This window comes from Ranitomeya variabilis, chromosome 1 (assembly GCF_051348905.1).
Source record: "Ranitomeya variabilis isolate aRanVar5 chromosome 1, aRanVar5.hap1, whole genome shotgun sequence".
Classification (NCBI taxonomy): domain Eukaryota; kingdom Metazoa; phylum Chordata; class Amphibia; order Anura; family Dendrobatidae; genus Ranitomeya; species Ranitomeya variabilis.
Genome location: NC_135232.1, coordinates 425,349,561 through 425,371,472, shown reverse-complemented (window position 1 = coordinate 425,371,472; position 21,912 = coordinate 425,349,561). Strand labels below are relative to the sequence as shown.

The 21,912-nt window shown below is 43.7% G+C and overlaps 1 pseudogene; it reads left to right on the top strand.

Moving 5' to 3' along the window:
• Nucleotides 1-20,930, top strand: part of LOC143795864 (zinc finger protein 592-like) — a 51,320-nt pseudogene extending 30,390 nt beyond the window's left edge.
• The last annotated feature ends 982 nt before the right edge of the window (nt 20,931-21,912 follow it).

The following is a 21,912-nucleotide window of genomic DNA, read 5'->3' as shown; positions in this document are numbered from 1 at the left end:
ACAAGCCACTAGATTTAGAGTTAAAGGGCAACTAAATGAATCATTTTTCCATTCGAAACAAAGCATTGCTACAACCATGAAAGGAGAAAACAGAATTGCATTTATTTCCATTTGTTTGAGTTCAGTTGATTATTGTTTTGTTCAGTATGACAATTCTTATTGAGATAAAGAAACTAGGAAATATAATATAATGGCATAATCTAGTTAATGATCTTTCACTGTACATTTTTAATCAGTGAGTTCTATTTTTTCTCAGCACAAGAAATGTTGCATAAATCAAATTATCCAATTTACTTGTAGATTTTACTCCATTTTGGAAAAAGTTACAGGAGAAAAGTCAAGTTTTTATCATAAAGTTAATTTTGCATGAACAGCAGACAAGATGCAATATATTCCATTTCATTTGTGCGCAATTAATTGATTTTTAATTTAACTTCCTGATATGTAAAGCGGATAATGGAATCAATTCCAATTTGAAAAGAGGCCACTGTGATAATTGCATTCTTGGCTATTCATTTCAGCTTTATTGTTGCTTAACAAGATCAATGCATTAAAAAGTAAATTGTTATTGAAAGTTTCCTAAATTAATAAACTGCATTCAGTATACAATGGAAGGGAATTTATAAAGAAGAGTTTTTGAGGAAAACTGTATAATACAGATAAGGACTTCTGCCACAATGCCCAACTAAACAATACATTGGAAGAAGCTCTAAGAAGTGCAGAGTAGATTGAGATTACCATCTTAATATTCGAAATGCAATTTCTCTAGAATGTACACATATTGGAGCAGGGCCTTACCTGCATACTACTGCCAATGTGTGATTGTAATTGTTTTCATTGTCTTCATGCAATATGTTAGAAAACATTTCTATACTATTGGCTGGCATGGAAAGGGACATAATATTATTAGCAAGTCACAAAATGAAAAACAAAGGTTTCTTATAATATGTGATTTGTCTTGTTTTCTTCAACGGTAGAATTTGGAAATTATTATTTGGGATTGTAATTCCAAAACGATTATTTCATATGCAGTTGGCATACATGATATGTTTAAACAGAATTACTACTCATTTTTTACTTTCCCTTAAGAATTTAAAGTATACAGGGAAACATAATTATTAAATAAAATATATAAGTAGCTAAATATGAATAATGTTTGGCAGTATTGGAATGAGTATTTTGTGGAATAATGTGGTGCTATGATTCTTTGCAGTTTATGGCCTAAGTAAATTTCTGTATGGTACTTTTTATATCGGTACTGTCTTAATAGTGTGTAGCATTATTATTCTAATATGAGAATAGCGCTATTTGTCTTAGTATTGTATAGATTATTGGATAGATTCATGAAAGATAGACTTTACATTAAATATCCTAAAATTTGAAGGTCACCACAAATTCAAACACTGAGCACCCAACACCATTTCTTACATGCCTAAAGACTCAGAGAATGGGCGGTCGCATGAACTTCCCAAAAGTACCCTGCAGCTATCACATAACCTGATCTAGCACAGCCAGTAAAGGGGGCTATCACAGCCAGTATAAAAGATGTAGTATGGCCAAGGAATGCCATTTTAAGCTCATACAGTGTAGGAAAAGGAGGTTAATGTACACATTTCATGTCACAACTCTGCTGTAGGGTATCCTAGGGCTAGGGGCTCATTCCCTGTCCCTAATGCTAGGGACGCCCTAGCTATCCCTGTTCCCTGGATTACTTCTAATGGTGAAGATGCCAGGGCCACATACCTTGCTGAGCTCCTGAATCTGCCCTCAGTCTGTTACCTTTCCCCAACCAAGGAAGAGGAGAGAAGTTGTGTATGGCTATGCACCAACCAGATTAACAAGGTAATATGAACAGGGATATATATTAATTATATGAAAATGTACTCACAAACAGCAGAAGTAGACAACAAAGGAGTGAAGGATGGGAAAAAAACAATGTAGGAGAAGGAAAGGATTTGCACACAATCAGAACCTAGCAACAATCTTAGATACATCCACCAAACGCCTCCTCAAACAACACACCACCAACTCCTGAACTATGCAGCATGAAACTAACTCTGGCAATGCTTAGTTGTCAGAGTCCTGTTTATATATTACAGGGGCAGGGTAAACAGTAAACAGCTGAGAGCTTTAAGGCAGGTAGGCTTCCAGGAGCTCTCAACTGAGTAGATTAACCCCTGCACTGCTAGAATCAACCTGCACCATTTAATATGAAGGTGAAGTGCTGTGTTCTGGAGCTTCTTTGTTGCAGAAACCCCGTAACAGTACTCCCCTATTACAAGGAACCTCCGGGACCTCAGGGCCAGGTTTATCAGGGTGTGCCTCGTGAAGATACCAGATCAACCTGACCACATGGATATCAGATGCTGGAACCCATATCCTCTCTTCAGGACCATAACCCTTCGAGTGCACCAGATACTGAAGTAACCGATCAAGCAAGCAAAAATCAGCGATCTTAGCTATCTGAAATTTCAAATTTCCGTCAACAATGAGTGGAGATGGCAACAACGATGATGGTACAGAGGATGCAACATACTTTTTGATTAGAAACCCGTGAAACACCTTATGAATCCTAAAGGTGGTCGGCAAAGCAGGGTGGAACGCTACCACATTGCTGATGGCCACAATTTTGTAGGGACCGTTGAACCTGGGACCTAGTTTCTAAGAGGGAACATTCAACTTAAAGTTCCTTAAAGACAACCATATAAAATCACCAACACACAGGTCTGGACCCACCAATTGTCTCAGCTTGGCCACTCTTATACTAGGACCCCATCCTCTTCAAATTATTAAGAAACATTTGCCCCACAGATGTAATATGATGGAAACCGTTCCTCTTCAGGTATTCCTGAAGAATGATTTCTATTAAACGAGCTGAACTGAGGATGAAACCCGCATGCCCCGAAGAATGTGGACTTAGGAGTAGATTCAGCTAGAGGTAAGTAAGTAACCCAATCCTTCTAATTCTCAGACACAAAACAGCTAAGATAGGTTTCAAGATTCTGGTTAACACTTTCAGTTTGTCCATTAGACTGTAGATAGAACACTGAAGAAAATGACAGATATATGCCCAAACAAGTGCAAAACGTGGAATTAAATTGCACACCTCAATCATAAACAATATCGATAGGAATCAAATGTAATTTTACGATCTCTCTGATGAAAATTTGTGCAAAGGTCTTGGCATTCGGTAATGCAGGTAGCACACTGAAATGTGACATCTTTCTTAATCTGTCCACTGCTACCAACATTTCAGTATTTCCTGCTGACACAAGTAGATCAGTGATGAAATATACATATAAATGAATCCAAGGTCTACTGGGAATCGCCAATGGTTGATGAGACCTAGACGGACGAGTATGAGAAGTCTTAGAATGTGCATGACACTGCAGGCAGCAAGTTACTCCTGAACATCCTGATGCACCCCTGACCACCAAAAACATTAGATAACATGAACTGTGGTGGCTTTACTACCAGGATGTCCATCAAAGACTGAATCATGATGTTCACTAAGGGTATGTTTCCACGTTCAGGAAACGCTGCGTTTTTGACGCTGCGTTTTTCTGCTGCGTCAAAAACGCAGCGTCCAGATGTTACAGCATAGTGGATGGGATTTTATGAAATCCAGACTCCACTATGCGTTTAAAAATGCATGCGTTTTTGCCGCGAAAACGCATGCGTTGTGCGTTTTTCCAAAACGCTGCATGTTGCTACTATGAGCAAAACACGCAGGTACACCACAGGTGACCTGCCAGTGACCTCAGGTGCAGTTTTGGTCAGGATTTTACTTGCATAAAATCCTGACCAAAGACTGATGCAATCCTGAACGTGGAGACATACCCAAAGAACGCTAAGACTGAGATTCACAAGCAAAAATATTTTACCTAATGAACAGGCAGCAGGGACATCTCACTGAGCCTCTACAACCTCCTTCTCAAGATCAAAGCATATAGACACAATAACCACCCCTTTTTGTGTTATAGGAATTGGTTCACAATTATCTCCACCCCCAAGAAAACAATGAGATAAGGCATTCTCCTGAATTTTCTTGTTCCCTGGCTTATATCTAACAGAAAAGTTTAATCTGGTGAAGAATAGCACCGATCTTGCCTGCCTAGGCGTTAGACTTTTTGCAGACTCTAGAACTAAATTCTTGTGATCTGTAATTACCATAACTGGATGAACTGCCCCTCCAGAAAATGGCCCCACTCTTCAAAGGCCCACTTGATTGCCAAAAGTTCCCTATTACCAGTATCACAGTTTCTCTCTTTGCAGATGACAGTATTTTAGAAAAATGTGCACAGAGACACCATTTGCCAGGAGATGCACCCTGTGACATTACAGTCCTCACTTCAGTCGTGTCAACTTCTACAATAAATGGCTGAGTGACGTCAGGCTGGATGAGAATCGTCGCAGATGGCAAACACTCATTCAATTTATCAAATGCCTCCCTGGTTGTACTTGCCCATTTGGAAAAGTCAATTCATTTCCTGGTCATATCCATCAGAGGTTTGACCAATACCGAAAAGTTTCTGATAAACTTACGGTAGTAGTTGGCAAAATTGAAAAACCTTTGCAACTCCTTTAAGTCATCAGGATTAGAGATGAGCAAATATTTCAATGTTCAGTTTGGATTACAATCACTGAATTTGCAATATTCGCTGATTAATTTGTCGAATATTCGGCGAACATAGCCAAATGCCATCGATGTCAATAAGAGGCAAAAACAAACACATGCACAACACCTTATAATGGTCCCAAATGCTGCAAAAACATATCAAATGAGGGACAAATACCAGGAAAGGGACCTCAATTCACTCACAGTACAAATTCTAGCATGGCACTTCAGCAAGCCAGGCATGAGGTATTGGGGTCTGGGACAGCATTTACAGCTTTCAATTGAACGTCACAGTAAGATGAGGTGGGTGAGGGATCAGTGTAGACACCCTTTGCTGGGAGCCCCGATACCACATGAAATAATTCTACCTGCTTTCATACTGAACCACACTCAGGTGGTGCAAATATCAGTTTCACAGACTACCATTGTCAGAAAAATGTAAGAATAGAAACATGGGTAGTTGAGTCCAAGGGCGTGGAGGCCTAATGGTCTCGGAGGCCTACTGTTACAGGCAAAATGCATGAAGGAGACCCAACCAGGAGTCTACACATTTTCAAAAATTAGTAGCTGACACTACCAAAGTGGCATCAATTTCACCACAATAGAAATAGTATAATAGGGACCAACAGGTCTTCCACTACACCCAATCCAGCAGATGGACACCCAACCAGGAGTTTTCACAATTAAACACATGAAGGCCTTGCACCACAGAAGTGGCATAACTTTCATGAGAGTGGAAATAGTATGACAGAAACTGACAGGTCTTCCATTACACCCAATCAAGCACATGGACACCGAACCAGGAGTGTTCACATTTCCAAAAATTATTGGCAGACAATAGCAAAGTGGCGTTACTTTCACCACAGTAGAAATAGTATAATGGGGACCGACAGGTCTTCCATTACACCCAGTCCAGCAGATGGACGCCCAACCAGGAGAGTTTACATTTAAGCAAATGAGGGCCTTACACCACAGAAGTTGCATAAATTTCACGAGAGTAGAAATAGTATGATAGGGACCGACAGGTCTTCCATTACACCCAATCCAGCAGATGGACACCAAACCAGAAGTGTTCACATTTCCAAAAATTATCGGTTGACAATATAATTTTCAATTTCACCACAGCAGAAATAATATAATAGGGATGGACAGGTCTTCTACTACGTCCAATCCAGCAGATAAACACCCAACACGGAGTGTTCATATTTAAACAAATGAGGGCCTTACACCACAAAAGTGGCATAAATTTCACGTGAGTAGACACGTATGTAGAAATAGTATAATTGGGACCAATACGTCTTCCACTACAGCCAATCCAGCAGATGTAGACCAACCATGACTGTTCACATTTCCACAAATTTGTGTTAACATCAGCAGCAGCAGCCAGAGCAGGCACAGAAACCAAACTAAAGATATCACAGAGTGCAGTTACGTGACATTAATGCAACACACTAAAAAATGCAATGTAACTTAGTTTGTTCATTCTGCAATTGGGGTGCAAATGTCCTTGGAGATCCATGACTTGTTCATCTTGATGAAAGTTAGGCAGTCTACACTTTCAGGGGATAGCTGGCTGTGCTTATCTGTCAGGATACCAACAGCAGCACTGAAGACACGTTCTGAGAGAACGCTGGCTGCTGGGCACAATAAAACTTCGAAGGCGTGTGAGGTGAGCTCAGGCCATGCTTCCATTTTTGAAGACCAAAATGTGAAAGGGTTGAATCCCTCCCTCATGGTATTGATATTCAGTCCTAGAAACTTCTGCACCATACTCTCCATTCGTTCACCACGTGTAAGACTTGGACTATGTTGTGGTGGTGCACAAGCTGGTCTAAAAAAGTGTCAAAGGACAGAAATTGCTTCTTCCACTTAAACTACTGCTGCAGCTAATGTTTTGGTGTTGATAAATTGATGTGCTGGAGGTTGGAAGTCTAGAGCTGCAATGCAAATTGTGTGATTCACTGCTGTCTTGGGGAAAAGCTCTCTTAAGGTTGTGTACAAGCATGTTTCAAATATTCCAGCAATCACAGGTCCCTTTCCAGGGTGGAAAGCATCTGCCAAAATTCTATTTTATAACCTGGATCTAACAGTGGCAACACAGTAGTCAAAAGTATTCCTAATCATAACTAGTGTTGAGTGATACCGTCGGATACTTGAAAGTATCGGTATCGGAAAGTATCGGCCGATACCGGCAAAGTATCGGATCTAATCCGATACCGATACCCGATACCAATACAAGTCAATGGAACACCAAGTATCGGACGGTATCCTGTATGGTTCCCAGGGTCTGAAGGAGAGGAAACTCTCCTTCAGGCCCTGGGATCCATATCAATGTGTAAAAGAAAGAATTAAAATAAAAAATAGGGATATACTCACCCTCTGACGCGCCCTGGACTTTACCGCCGTAACCGGGAGCCGTTGTACCTAAGAATGCGCGCTTGAAGAGCCTTAGATGACGTCACGGCGCTCTAATTGGTCCATAGCGGTCGCGTGACCGCTACGCGACCAATCACAAAGCCGTGACGTCACCTAAGGTCTTTCAAGCGCTTGAAATACCTTAGAAGACGTCCGCAGCTTCTGATTGGTCGCGTAGCGGTCGCGTGACCGCTACGCGACCAATCACAAAGCAGTGACGTCACCTAAGGTCTTTCAAGCTCTTGAAAGACCTTAGGTGACGTCACTGCTTTGTGATTGGTCGTGTAGCGGTCACGCGACCGCTACGGACCAATCAGAGCGCCGTGACGTCATCTAAGGCCCTTCAAGCGCGCATTTTTAGGTACAACGGCTCCCGGTTACGGCGGTAAAGTCCAGGCTGCGTCGGAGAGGTGAGTATATCCCTATTTTTTATTTTAATTCTTTCTTTTACACATTGATATTAATCCCGATATCGATTCCCGATACCACAAAAGTATCGGATCTCGGTATCGGAATTCCGATACCCGCAAGTATCGGCCAATACCCGATACTTGCGGTATCGGAATGCTCAACACTAATCATAACTATACGGGGATGTTTCAAAGAGTGCAGCAAGAAGGCACTCATATGTTGGGCTCTACCATAAGGTCCAAGTCCATGCTGTGTTGGTGGCTGGGTAACAATGATGCTTGTTTCCTCCAACCCCTCCCATCAACCATGAACAACAGAGAGAGGAGGATTATCCTCTTCATCTCATAGTTGCTCGCCCATCACCTCTTCCTCCTCCATTTGTTCCTTGGATCTTGCATCTTCAATAAAAGTTTGTCTGTGATCACCAGCCCCCATCCAATTGCAGTAAACCACTCACAATGTTATCCTTTCTGCATCCTCCTCTGCTTCCTCTTCTTCTGGAACCACCATCTCCTACCGCAGGCTATTTAAAATCTGCTCCAGCATATAGATGACCTAAATAGTGATGCTGATGATGGCGTCATCAGCGCTAACCATAGACATTTTTAAACTGTGCAAAAGGGTGCAGAGGTCCTTAATCTGTGCCCACTTCGTGAACGTGATATGTGCCACCTCCGTGCTGCATTGACCCAGGTTATATGACATGACATACTGAGTCAGTGCTCATTGCTGCTGCCACAGTTGCTGAAACATGTGCAGAGTGGAATTTCACCATGTCGGCACATTGCATATCAACTTGGCAACTGGCATGGACAAAGACCTCTGTATCGATGCAAGTCGATGACCTGAGGGGTGCGAACGGTGGAAATGAACACACAGCTTCGGGGCTTTCTGGAGCAGCTAATCCATGCCAGGATATTGGTGGAGAAAATGCTGTACCATCAGGATGAGGATGTGAGCCATGTAAGGCACGTGTGCGAGGTTTCCCCAGCATAGGGCCGACACCAGGCTCTCACCTTTATCACACACAGCCTTCCCTGGCTCCAGGTTCAGTTAAGGAAGCCCTAACTCAGCCTCAATAGCTGTCCATAACTCTTGAGCTGTGTGACTGCGATCTTCAAGTCATATTAATTTGAACACTGCCTTATGTTGAGCCATGAATGCGCAATATGGAGGTGGGGCTGTCAGGATTCGAACCCAGCGGCTCTTGTGCACCAAGTGTCATCTCTTCCCTCTGAGCTATTCAGGGTGCTGGGCATTTCCTTCTTAACCCAGATACAGGTACCTGTGTTGTTTCTGATTGTCTCCACCCTGAGTTCCTAATTGGCTCCACCTCGATTGAACACCCTACTTAAACCTGGCATTGCACTTCCTTCATTGCAAGATTATTGAGCTTCCAGCCTTTAGTTAAGCTTCCTTTCACTTGCTGATCCTGTAAACTACATTGCTGCTCCTGTGTACTCAGCCCTGGCTATTCCTGACTATGCTCCCTGCCTTTGTGCAGCGCACACGCTTGCTCGGTAGCTCCCGGCTCCTGCTGTGATACAGCTGAAGTTCCCTCCTCCATTAGTAGGCCTTGTCTTCTCTCCCTTCACTAGTTAGCCATGTTAGTTTATCCAAGTCACAGCCTACTGATCTGGCCAATTACAGATACTGTATGATTTTGTGGTTGTTGACTTGACAAGATCCCCGGTGGTTTTAGCTGAGATCGGACAGGTTCCTCGCATCATGTTCTCATACACTTTATACAGTTAATAGCCCTCTGTGTCTGTACTGCTACATACTTAGGCAGTTAACTGTTTCAAGCAGCTTTACATGAACATCCGAGCCTTACACTATGGCTGGTCCGAATAACTAAAGCAATTGTTACCATCCACCTCTCGTGTCTCCCCTTTTCCTCATAGTTTGTAAGCTTGCGAGCAGGGCCCTCATTCCTCTTGGTATCTATTTTGATCTGTGATTTCTGTTATGCTGTAATGTATTGTCTGTACAAGTCCCCTCTATAATTTGTAAAGCACTGTGGAATATGTTGGCGCTATATAAAAAAAATATTATTTATTATTATTACTACACAGGGTGAGGTTTTGAGTGCATCATCTACGTTAAGTGGTGCCATCCATTAGCAATACCAGATACTGTTACCTTTCCAATCATATTGCTCCATTCCCTGACAGCAAGCGGCTTGGATGGTATCTGATTCATTCTATCTTCGGCATTGAATCCTGCATATATCTATATATGTTAGTCATCTTATTATGCATTTGTTTGTGTTTATAGATATTTAACTCACTTTTGCTTGTCCCTATGTAGAGAGATCACATAACTTTTTCAAAGGGGTTTATGATCCATGTAGACCTGGACATTTGTTTATCTGATCACTACATTTATTGTGTCCTGCTGTCTCAACTGAAGTAGATTGATTTGTAACGAGAGGGGGAGAAACACCCTAAAAAAAAAAAAAGGGAGATCTAAGAGCTAGCCTTCTATAAATGTAGACATAGCTTGGGGATGCATTCATGCAGGGATGCATTCGTGCACTATTATTCGTGTACTTTTTTTTTTCAAAGTATATTTTTTTCTAAGTATGACGCAGTTATAACATGGCAGTTAGACAGGGCAGGAGACAGGTAAGACAATCTAAACCTACTCCCTATTCATTTGAAACAGAACAAATACACACCATATGTATCTGTATAATCTATATCCTGGCTGCTGCATTCACTCACCGCCCTTGCATAAACTCTTTAAACTCCATCCATATCGGCCCCTCTGTCCTTGCCTCTCCTATGTATAGCACTCATGCTCTGTTCACATTGCTTAACAGCGCAGATCCATTCAGTCCCACCCACCATCCAACACAAAAGACGCTATCACAAATCACTTAACCATCTGCTCACTCTTTCTATCCTCCTTCTCCTAGTCGCTGGAGACATCTCTCCAAACCCCGGCCCCCCATGTTATAGCCAGTCAATCCTCCCAACTGCTACACCCAGAAACCCCTCTAACCTTATTAATATTCCATGCCTGCCTTCTGTCTCTTTCAATTGTGCTCTTTGGAATTCTCGCTCTGTGTGTAATAAACTCTCCTTCACCCATGATTACTTCCTTTCTAAGGCTCTTAATCTCCTGGCTCTTACTGAAACCTGGATCCAGCAGTCAGACACAACCGCTGCTGCTGCTCTCTCCTATGGTGGACTACACTTTTCTCATACCCCAAGATCAGACAACAGAGCAGGTGGAGGTGTTGGGCTGCTCCTTTCACCCAAATGTACCTTCCAAGTTAACCCCCAAGTACCCTCACTTGTATTCCCTTCCTTTGAGGTCCATGCTGTCAGACTCTACGTCCCCTTCTCTATGCGAGTGGCGGTGGTGTATCGTCCTCCTGGCCCCTCTCATCAGTTCCTGGATCACTTTGCCACCTGGCTTCCACACTTTCTTTCCTGTGACACCCCCACCCTTATCATGGGTGATTTCAACATCCCCATTGCTTCTCCCCTTTCCCCGTCTGCTTCTCACCTTTTATCTCTAACCTCCTCTTTCGGCCTCTCGCAGCATACTAACTCTCCAACGCATGAAGATGGAAACTCCCTTGACTTGGTCTTCTCCCGACTTTGCTCAGTGGATGATTTCACAAACACCCCTCTCCTGCTCTCTGACCACAACCTTCTTTCATTCTCTATCAAGAACTGCCAACCCGCTCAGGTCACCCCCACTTTCCACACTTATAGAAACATACAGGCCATTAACACCCAGAAACTTATGAAGAACTCGCAGTCCTCATTGGCCCCAATATCCTCCATCTCATGTCCTGATTCTGCTCTGAACCATTACAATGAAACCCTGCAAAGTGCCCTGGATAAAGCTGCTCCTCCTATACATAGAGCAACTCGACACAGACGGCGACAACCGTGGCACACGCTGCAAACACGCTTCCTGCAGCGATGCTCCAGGTGCGCCGAACGTCTGTGGAGAAAATCTAATCTACCCGAAGATTTCATCCATTATAAGTTCATGCTAAAAACATACAACTCTGCCCTTCACCTCTCCAAACAAACCTATTTCAACACCCTCATCAGCTCACTGTCCAATAACCCTAAAGGTCTCTTCGACACTTTCCAGTCCCTACTCAACCCAAGAGAGCAGGCCCCAACCACAGATCTCCGCGCTGACGATCTGGCCAATTACTTCAAAGAAAAAATTGACCACATTCGACAGGAAATCATCTCCCAATCTCTTCATACCAGGCACTGTCCTCCCTCCCCCACTGCATCTAGTTCACTCTCTGACTTTGAACCAGTTACTGAAGAAGAAGTAAGCAGGCTCCTTGCATCTTCTCGCCCGACCACTTGCACCAGTGACCCCATTCCGTCACATCTCCTCCAGTCCCTTTCCCCGGCTGTCACCTCTCACATAACAAAAATATTCAACCTTTCCCTCACTTCTGGTATTTTTCCCTCCTCATTTAAGCATGCCATCATACATCCATTACTTAAAAAATCCTCCCTCGACCAAAACTGTGCCGCTAATTATAGACCTGTCTCTAATCTTCCCTTCATCTCTAAACTCCTCGAACGCCTGGTCCACTCCCGTCTTACCCGCTATCTCTCAGATAACTCTCTTCTCGACCCTCTTCAATCTGGCTTCCGCTCTTTACACTCTACTGAAACTGCCCTCACTAAAGTCTCTAATGACCTACTAACAGCTAAATCTAATGGTCACTACTCCATGCTAATTCTATTGGATCTTTCCGCAGCATTCGACACTGTGGATCATCAGCTCCTCCTCACTATGCTCTGCTCCATCGGCATCAAGGACACCGTTCTCTCTTGGTTCTCCTCCTATCTCTCTGACCGATCCTTCACTGTATGTTTTGCTGGTTCCTCCTCCTCTCACCTTCCCCTTACTGTTGGGGTTCCTCAAGGATCAGTCCTAGGCCCCCTCCTCTTCTCTTTGTATACTGCCCCTATTGAACAAACAATCAGTAGATTTGGGTTCCAGTACCATCTCTATGCTGACGACACCCAATTATACACCTCTTCTCCTGCTTTCACTCCGACCTTCTTAGAAAACACCAGTGATTGCCTTACCGCTGTCTCTAACATCATGTCCTCCCTCTATCTGAAACTGAACCTGTCAAAAACTGAACTCCTCGTGTTCTCTCCCTCTTCTAACCTACCTTTGCCTGACATTGCCATCTCCGTGTGCGGTTCAATCATTACTGCAAAGCAACATGCCCGCTGCCTTGGGGTCATCCTTGATTCCGAGCTTTCATTCACCCCCCACATCCGATCACTGGCTCGCTCTTCTTATCTGCATCTCAAAAACATTTATAGAATTCGCCCTTTTCTTACTTTCGACTCTGCAAAAACTTTTACTGTTTCTCTTATTCATTCCCGTCTGGACTATTGTAACTCTCTACTAATCGGCCTCCCTCTTACCAAACACTCCCCGCTCCAATCTGCCCTGAATGCTGCTGCCAGGATCATATTCCTCACCAACCGTTACACCGATGCCTCTACCTTGTGCCAGTCATTACACTGGCTACCCATCCACTCCAGAATCCAGTACAAAACTACTACCCTCATCCACAAAGCACTCCATGGCTCAGCACCACCCTACATCTCCTCTCTGGTCTCAGTCTACCACCCTACCCATGCCCTCCGCTCCGCTAATGACCTCAGGTTAGCATCCTCAATAATCAGAACCTCCCACTCCCGTCTCCAAGACTTTACACGTGCTGCGCCGATTCTTTGGAATGCACTACCTAGGTTAATACGATTAATCCCCAATCCCCACAGTTTTAAGCGTGCCCTAAAAACGCATTTGTTCAGACTGGCCTACCGCCTCAACGCATTAACCTAACTATCCCTGTGTGGCCTACTAAAAATAGAAAAAAACCAAAACACATAATCAGGTTCCTTGCATCGTGTTCTCATACACTTTATGCAGTTAATAGCCCTCTGTGTCTGTTGTTGTGGATTCTGTTTTTGGGCTCCCTCTGGTGGTTACAACTGGTACTGGGTGACTTTGGTGGGTTGCGGTCTTTGGTTTCCACCTGTCCATCAGAGGCTGGGTGTTTCCTATTTAACCTGGCTTTCCTGTCATTCCCTTGCCGGCTATCAATGTACTCAGATGTGCTCAGTTTGGTTCTGACTACCTGCTTCCAGATCTCTCAGGATAAGCTAAGTTATGCTTTTCAGTTGTTTTGTTTTTTGTCCAGCTTGCTAAATATTACTCTATGCTAGTTGGAAGCTCTAGTGGGCTGAGGTGCTCCCCATGTTCCATGAGTTGGCACATGGGTGCTTGTAATCTCAGGATGGTTTTTGATTAGGGTTTTTTGCTGACCGCTCAGACCCCTTTTGTATCCTTCTGCTTTCTAGTTATAGCGGGCCTCGTTTTGCTAACTCTATTTTCATGTCTATGTGCGTGCCTTCCTCTCATTTTCACCGTCAATACATGTGGGGGGCAACTATACCTTTGGGGTTTATTTCTCTGGAGGCAAGTTAGGTCTTTATTTTCTCTGCAGTGCGAGTTAGCTCTTAGGCTGGCGCGAGGCGTCTAGAATCAACGTAGGCACGCTGTTGTGAATTCGGTTTGTGGGCTCCCCCGGTGGTCTGTTATGGTAGTGTCTCTTATGTGCCTTCCTCCATCTCTGATTACCTGTCGCCACCCTCTTGGGGAGTTTCCTATTTAAGGCTGCTTGGCTGTTAGTCACATGCCGGCCAGCAATGTGCTAGTAGCATTCTGTTGCATTCACCTGCCTCAAGTTCCAGTTCAGCTAAGTTGAATTTTGTTTCTTGTTTTGCTATTTTTGTCCAGCTATCTGCAATGTGACTCTTCAGTGCTGGAAGCTCTTGTGGACAGAAAATAGCAAAACAAGAAACAAAATTCAACTTAGCTGAACTGGAACTTGAGGCAGGTGAATGCAACAGAATGCTACTAGCACATTGCTGGCCGGCATGTGACTAACAGCCAAGCAGCCTTAAATAGGAAACTCCCCAAGAGGGTGGCGACAGGTAATCAGAGATGGAGGAAGGCACATAAGAGACACTACCATAACAGACCACCGGGGGAGCCCACAAACCGAATTCACAACAGCACGCTCCCTGGCTATTTCTAGTTGTGTTTGTCAGGAGTAGGGCAGCGATCAGCCCAGGTTCCATCACCCTAGAGCTCGTCCGTTATTTGAGTTATTTTTGCTTGTCCAGTGCGATCCCCTAGCCATTGGGATTCATAACAGTATAGCCGGCCTACAAAGCGTTAATTGTTTGGGCTGAAGCAGGAGAAAAAGAAGTGTTGAAGGGAAATATATATTTTTTTCCCTTAGAGTTTTGCTGCCTAGCCTTTAATTGCTGTCTAGCTGCTTCTTACCCCCTCTTAACCCTTGAATGGCTCTGACCTTAGCTGTTTAACATGGATGTCCAGAGTTTGGCTTCCAGCCTGAATAATCTCGCTGCAAAAGTTCAAAACATACAGGATTTTGTTGTTCACACTCCTATGTCTGAACCTAGAATTCCTATTCCAGAGTTTTTTTCTGGAGATAGATCTACCTTCCTGAATTTCAGGAACAATTGCAAATTGTTTCTTTCTTTGAGATCTCGCTCCTCTGGAGACCCTGCTCAGCAGGTCAAGATTGTGATATCTTTCCTGCGGGGCGACCCTCAGAATTGGGCATTTGCATTGGCACCAGGGGATCCTGCATTGCTCAGTGTGGATGCGTTTTTTCTGGCACTGGGATTGCTCTATGAGGAACCTAACCTGGAGATTCAGGCTGAAAAGGCTTTATTAGCCCTCTCTCAGGGGCATGATGAAGCGGAAGTATATTGTCAAAAATTTCGGAAGTGGTCGGTGCTTACTCAGTGGAATGAGTGCGCCCTGGCTGCTAACTTCAGAGATGGTCTTTCTGAGGCCATTAAGGATATTATAGTGGGGTTCCCTGCGCCTACAGGTCTGAATGAGTCTATGACTATGGCCATTCAGATTGATCGGCGTTTGCGGGAGCGCAAACCTGTGCACCAGTTGGCGGTGTCTTCTGAACAGGCACCTGAGACTATGCAATGTGATAGAATTCAGTCCAGAAGTGAACGGCAAAATTATAGGCGGAAAAATGGATTGTGTTTTTATTGTGGTGATTCAGCTCATGTTATATCAGCATGCTCTAAACGCACAAAAAAGGTTGATAAATCTTTTGCCATTAGTACTCTGCAGTCTAAGTTAATTTTGTCTGTAACTCTGATTTGTTCACTGTCATCCATTTCCGTCGATGCCTATGTGGATTCGGGCGCTGCCCTGAGTCTTATGGATTGGTCATTTGCCAAATGCTGCGGTTTTACTCTGGAGCCTCTGGAAGTTCCTATTCCTTTGAAGGGAATTGACTCTACACCATTGGCTATGAATAAACCGCAGTACTGGACACAAGTGACCATGCGCATGACTCCCGTTCATCAGGAGGTGATTCGCTTCCTTGTACTGTATAATTTACATGATGTACTAGTGCTTGGTCTGCCATGGTTACAAACTCATAATCCAGTCCTGGATTGGAAAACAATGTCTGTGTTAAGCCGGGGATGTCAGGGGGTTCATGATGATGCACCTCTGATTTCAATCGCTTCATCTACTCCTTCTGAGGTCCCTGCGTTTTTGTCTGACTATCGGGATGTTTTTGAGGAGCCTAAGCTCAATTCGCTCCCTCCTCATAGGGATTGTGACTGTGCTATAGAATTAATTCCTGGCAGTAAGTTCCCTAAGGGTCGTTTATTTAATCTGTCAGTGCCAGAGCATACTGCTATGCAGAATTATATTAAGGAGTCCTTGGAAAAGGGACATATTCGTCCATCTTTGTCCCCTCTGGGACCAGGTTTTTTTTTCGTGGCTAAAAAATATGGTTCCCTGAGGCCTTGTATAGATTATCGCCTTCTGAATAAGATTACAGTCAAATATCAGTATCCATTGCCATTATTGACTGATTTGTTTGCTCGCATTAAGGGGGCTAGGTGGTTCACTAAGATAGACCTTCGCGGTGCGTATAATCTTGTGCGGATAAAGCAGGGTGATGAGTGGAAAACCGCATTTAATACGCCTGAGGGCCATTTTGAGTATTTGGTAATGCCTTTTGGACTTTCTAATGCTCCTTCAGTCTTTCAGTCCTTTATGCACAATATTTTCCGTGAATATCTGGATAAGTTTATGATTGTGTATTTGGATGATATTTTGGTGTTTTCTGATGACTGGGAGTCTCATGTTCTACAGGTCAGGAAGGTGTTTCAAGTCCTGCGTGCCAATTCTCTGTTTGTGAAGGGCTCGAAATGTCTCTTCGGAGTCCAGAAGATTTCTTTTTTGGGGTACATTTTTTCTCCTTCTACTATTGAGATGGATCCCGTCAAGGTTCAGGCGATTTGTGACTGGACACAACCTACATCTGTTAAGAGTCTTCAGAGGTTCTTGGGTTTTGCTAATTTTTATCGTCGGTTCATTGCTAATTTTTCCAGTGTTGTTAAGCCTTTGACTGATTTGACTAAAAAGGGTGCTGATGTTGCTAATTGGTCTCCTACGGCTGTGGAGGCCTTTCAGGAACTTAAGTGCCGGTTTTCTTCTGCTCCTGTGTTATGTCAACCAGATGTTTCACTTCCTTTTCAGGTTGAGGTTGATGCTTCCGAGATTGGAGCGGGGGCGGTTTTGTCACAGAGAAGTTCCGATGGCTCGGTGATGAAGCCATGTGCGTTCTTTTCTAGAAAATTCTCGCCCGCCGAGCGCAATTATGATGTGGGTAATCGGGAGCTTTTGGCCATGAAGTGGGCATTTGAGGAGTGGCGTCATTGGCTTGAGGGTGCTAGACATCGTGTGGTGGTCTTGACTGATCACAAAAATCTGATTTACCTTGAGTCTGCCAGGCGTCTGAATCCTAGACAGGCTCGTTGGTCGTTGTTTTTTTCTCGTTTTAATTTTGTGGTTTCATACCTGCCAGGTTCAAAGAATGTGAAGGCAGATGCTCTTTCCAGGAGTTTTGTGCCTGACTCTCCTGGAGACTCTGGGCCTACTGGTATCCTTAGGGATGGGGTAATATTGTCCGCCGTCTCCCCAGACTTGCGACGTGCATTGCAGGAGTTTCAGGCGGATAAACCTGATCGTTGTCCACCAGAAAGACTGTTTGTTCCGGATGATTGGACCAGTAGAGTCATCTCCGAGGTCCATTCTTCTGTGTTGGCTGGTCATCCGGGAATATTTGGTACTAGAGACTTGGTGGCCAGGTCTTTTTGGTGGCCTTCTTTGTCAAGGGATGTACGCACCTTTGTGCAGTCTTGTGAAGTGTGTGCTCGGGCTAAGCCTTGCTGTTCTCGGGCCAGTGGGTTGTTGTTATCCTTGCCTATCCCGAAGAGGCCTTGGACGCACATTTCCATGGATTTTATTTCAGATCTCCCTGTCTCACAGAAAATGTCCGTTATCTGGGTTGTGTGTGACCGCTTTTCTAAGATGGTTCATTTGGTACCCTTGCCTAAGTTGCCTTCCTCCTCTGAGTTGGTCCCTTTATTTTTTCAGAACGTGGTTCGTTTGCATGGGATTCCGGAGAATATCGTTTCTGACAGGGGATCCCAGTTTGTGTCTAGATTTTGGCGGACGTTTTGTGCTAAGATGGGCATTAGTTTGTCTTTCTCGTCTGCATTCCATCCTCAGACGAATGGCCAGACGGAGCAAACTAATCAGACCTTGGAAACTTATTTAAGGTGTTTTGTTTCTGCTGATCAAGATGACTGGGTTGCCTTTTTGCCTCTGGCCGAATTTGCCCTTAATAATCGGGCTAGTTCTGCTACTTTGGTTTCTCCTTTCTTTTGTAATTCGGGGTTTCATCCTCGTTTTTCCTCTGGTCAGGTGGAGCCTTCGGATTGTCCTGGAGTGGACATGGTGGTGGACAGGCTACATCAGATTTGGAATCAGGTGGTGGACAATTTGAAGTTGTCTCAGGAGAAGGCTCAGCAGTTTGCTAATCGCCGTCGCCGCGTGGGTCCCCGACTTCGTGTTGGGGACTTGGTGTGGTTGTCTTCTCGTTTTGTCCCTATGAAGGTCTCTTCTCCCAAGTTCAAGCCTCGGTTCATCGGTCCTTATAAGATCTTGGAGATTCTTAACCCTGTATCTTTTCGTTTGGATCTCCCAACATCGTTTGCTATTCATAACGTGTTCCATCGGTCGTTATTGCGGAGGTATGAGGTGCCCGTTGTTCCTTCGGTTGAGCCTCCTGCTCCGGTGCTGGTGGAGGGAGAATTGGAGTATGTTGTTGAGAAGATCTTGGATTCTCATGTTTCCAGACGTAAACTCCAGTATTTGGTTAAGTGGAAGGGTTATGGTCAGGAGGATAATTCCTGGGTGGTCGCCTCTGATGTTCATGCGACTGATTTGGTCCGCGCCTTCCATAGAGCTCATCCTGATCGCCCTGGGGGTTCTCGTGAGGGTTCGGTGACCCCTCCTCAAGGGGGGGGTACTGTTGTGGATTCTGTTTTTGGGCTCCCTCTGGTGGTTACAACTGGTACTGGGTGACTTTGGTGGGTTGCGGTCTTTGGTTTCCACCTGTCCATCAGAGGCTGGGTGTTTCCTATTTAACCTGGCTTTCCTGTCATTCCCTTGCCGGCTATCAATGTACTCAGATGTGCTCAGTTTGGTTCTGACTACCTGCTTCCAGATCTCTCAGGATAAGCTAAGTTATGCTTTTCAGTTGTTTTGTTTTTTGTCCAGCTTGCTAAATATTACTCTATGCTAGTTGGAAGCTCTAGTGGGCTGAGGTGCTCCCCATGTGCCATGAGTTGGCACATGGGTGCTTGTAATCTCAGGATGGTTTTTGATTAGGGTTTTTTGCTGACCGCTCAGACCCCTTTTGTATCCTTCTGCTTTCTAGTTATAGCGGGCCTCGTTTTGCTAACTCTATTTTCATATCTATGTGCGTGCCTTCCTCTCATTTTCACCGTCAATACATGTGGGGGGCAACTATACCTTTGGGGTTTATTTCTCTGGAGGCAAGTTAGGTCTTTATTTTCTCTGCAGTGCGAGTTAGCTCTTAGGCTGGCGTGAGGCGTCTAGAATCAAGGTAGGCACGCTCCCTGGCTATTTCTAGTTGTGTTTGTCAGGAGTAGGGCAGCGGTCAGCCCAGGTTCCATCACCCTAGAGCTCGTCCGTTATTTGAGTTATTTTTGCTTGTCCAGTGCGATCCCCTAGCCATTGGGATTCATAACAGTCTGTACTGCTACATACTTAGGCTGTTAACTGGTTCATGCAGCTTTACATGAACACTTGAGCCTTACACTATGGCTGGTCCAAATAACTAAAGCAATTGTTACCATCCACCTCTCGTGTCTCCCCTTTTCCTCATAGTTTGTAAGCTTGCGAGCAGGGCCCTCATTCCTCCTGGTATCTATTTTGAACTGTGATTTCTGTTATGCTGTAATGTCTATTGTCTGTACAAGTCCCCTCTATAAGTTGTAAAGCGCTGCGGAATATGTTGGCGCTATATAAATAAAAATTATTATTATATTATTATTATATTGAACATGAAGACTCTTCAAGTTTGGATGCCAAGGAAACTATCCAAACAACAAATGATGAATAAGAAACCCATCTCAAACCTTCAAGAATGTGTTTGGATGAGAATCTGTCTTTGGCCCAGTCTGTGACTGTTCCTGATGTTCTAGCAGTTAGCGTTACTGTGAAAAACACCAGCCGACATGAGTCATTTCAGGCTTCTGAAAAAGACGAAAATCTCAATGTCCAACTGTTCTGCTGAATGTTTTTTGTGGCCCTGGAGTGGGCCCTGATCCCCATGCTGTCGGACCATGCTGTCGGACCAGGCTATGGAAAATTTGAAACAAGACTCATCAATGGGGATAACTCAAGGAGCTACACAGAAAAAATAGAATAACACAATGCAGAACTTCTCCCAACTTTTACCCAGCTTAGCCCTATTTGTATATTTGAGCCAGAAGATTCAAAAAATATTGTTTTTAACAAATAGAAGGTAACAGAGTCTTTGTACTTTAAACAGCCTTCTATGTACGATCCTGAACATGAATGCATGGTCGATTCTCTTAGATAGCCCTCGGAACCAGAGCTGAGTATGTTTGATGAATACTGTAAAAAAAGAGCCGAAATCTGATTGCACGGAAGCAGAGAAGGCTAGATCTGAGCAAACCCGAGGTATCGACAAAAACAGCAGCTTGCTTGTTTCGTCTATGCTTTTTAGGGATGCTCACAACAGCAGCAATTCTCAGGATAAGGTCTTTTCCGGTCCAGGGGACTTCTGTCTTCACCTGTGCCACCTTGGCAGCCGATTAAACTAACTCATTCTAAATTATCTCATGTAGCTGCATTGGTGGCCATGCAGGCTAAAAAAGTTGCAGTGGTCCCTATGGAGGAATCTTTAAATCCTTCTAGAGATGTTGATATTTCTTTTAAGGAGTGGTATGGGATACAGAACAACCAAATATATGTCCCAAATTCTACTTGACTTAAAGTTCTCAAACTTATCCATGATTCTAAACTTGTAGGGCTCACTGGAGTCATGAAAATGGAAAAAATACTGTTTTGTTCTTTTTAGTGGCCTAATTGTAGGAAGGATGTGGGAAAATATATTTCCTCCTGTTTAACATGTGCACAGAGCAAGATGCCACAATATTGTTCTCTAAGACTCCTTTAACCTATTCTAGTTCCATCCAGGCCTTGGGGATCAATCTCAATTAATTTTATCGTGGACCTACAGTACCTCCATCTAAAGAAATGACTGATATACTTGTTGTGATGGGTCGGGTAGCAATGATGGCTCATTTACAGCTCTGGCAAAAATGAAGAGACCACCACATCAAAACCCTGTCATGGGCAACCCAATCTCCAGACCTGAACCCCATTGAAAATCAAGAGGATGATGGATAGCCACAAGCCATCAAACAAAGAACAGCTTAAATTTTTGCGCCAGAAGCTGTGTGAAAGACTGGTGGAAAGCATGCCAAGACGCATGAAAGCTGTGATTAAAAATCATGGTTATTCCAGAAAATTTTGATTTCTGAACTCTTCCTGAGTTAAAACATTAGTATTGTTGTTTCTAAATGATTATGAACTTGTTTTCTTTGCAGTATTTGAGGTCTGAAAGAGCTAGTTTTTTTTTATTTTGACCATTTTTCTTTGTCAGAAAAAAAATACAAAATTTATTGCTTGGAAATTCGGAGAAATGTTGTCAGAAGTTTATAGAATAAAAGAACAATTTACATTTTACTCAAAAATATACCTATAAAGAGAAAAATCAGACAAACTGAACATTTTGCAATGGTCTCTTAATTTTTGCCAGAGCTGTATTTAGGCTGTATTTAGGCTGCATGGAATCCCTGACAATGTATTTTCTTATAGAAGTGTTCAGTTTACATCAAGATTTTGGAAAAGCTTCTGTACAGCTTTAGGAGATACTGTCAATTTGTCTACTGACTTCCACCCACAAT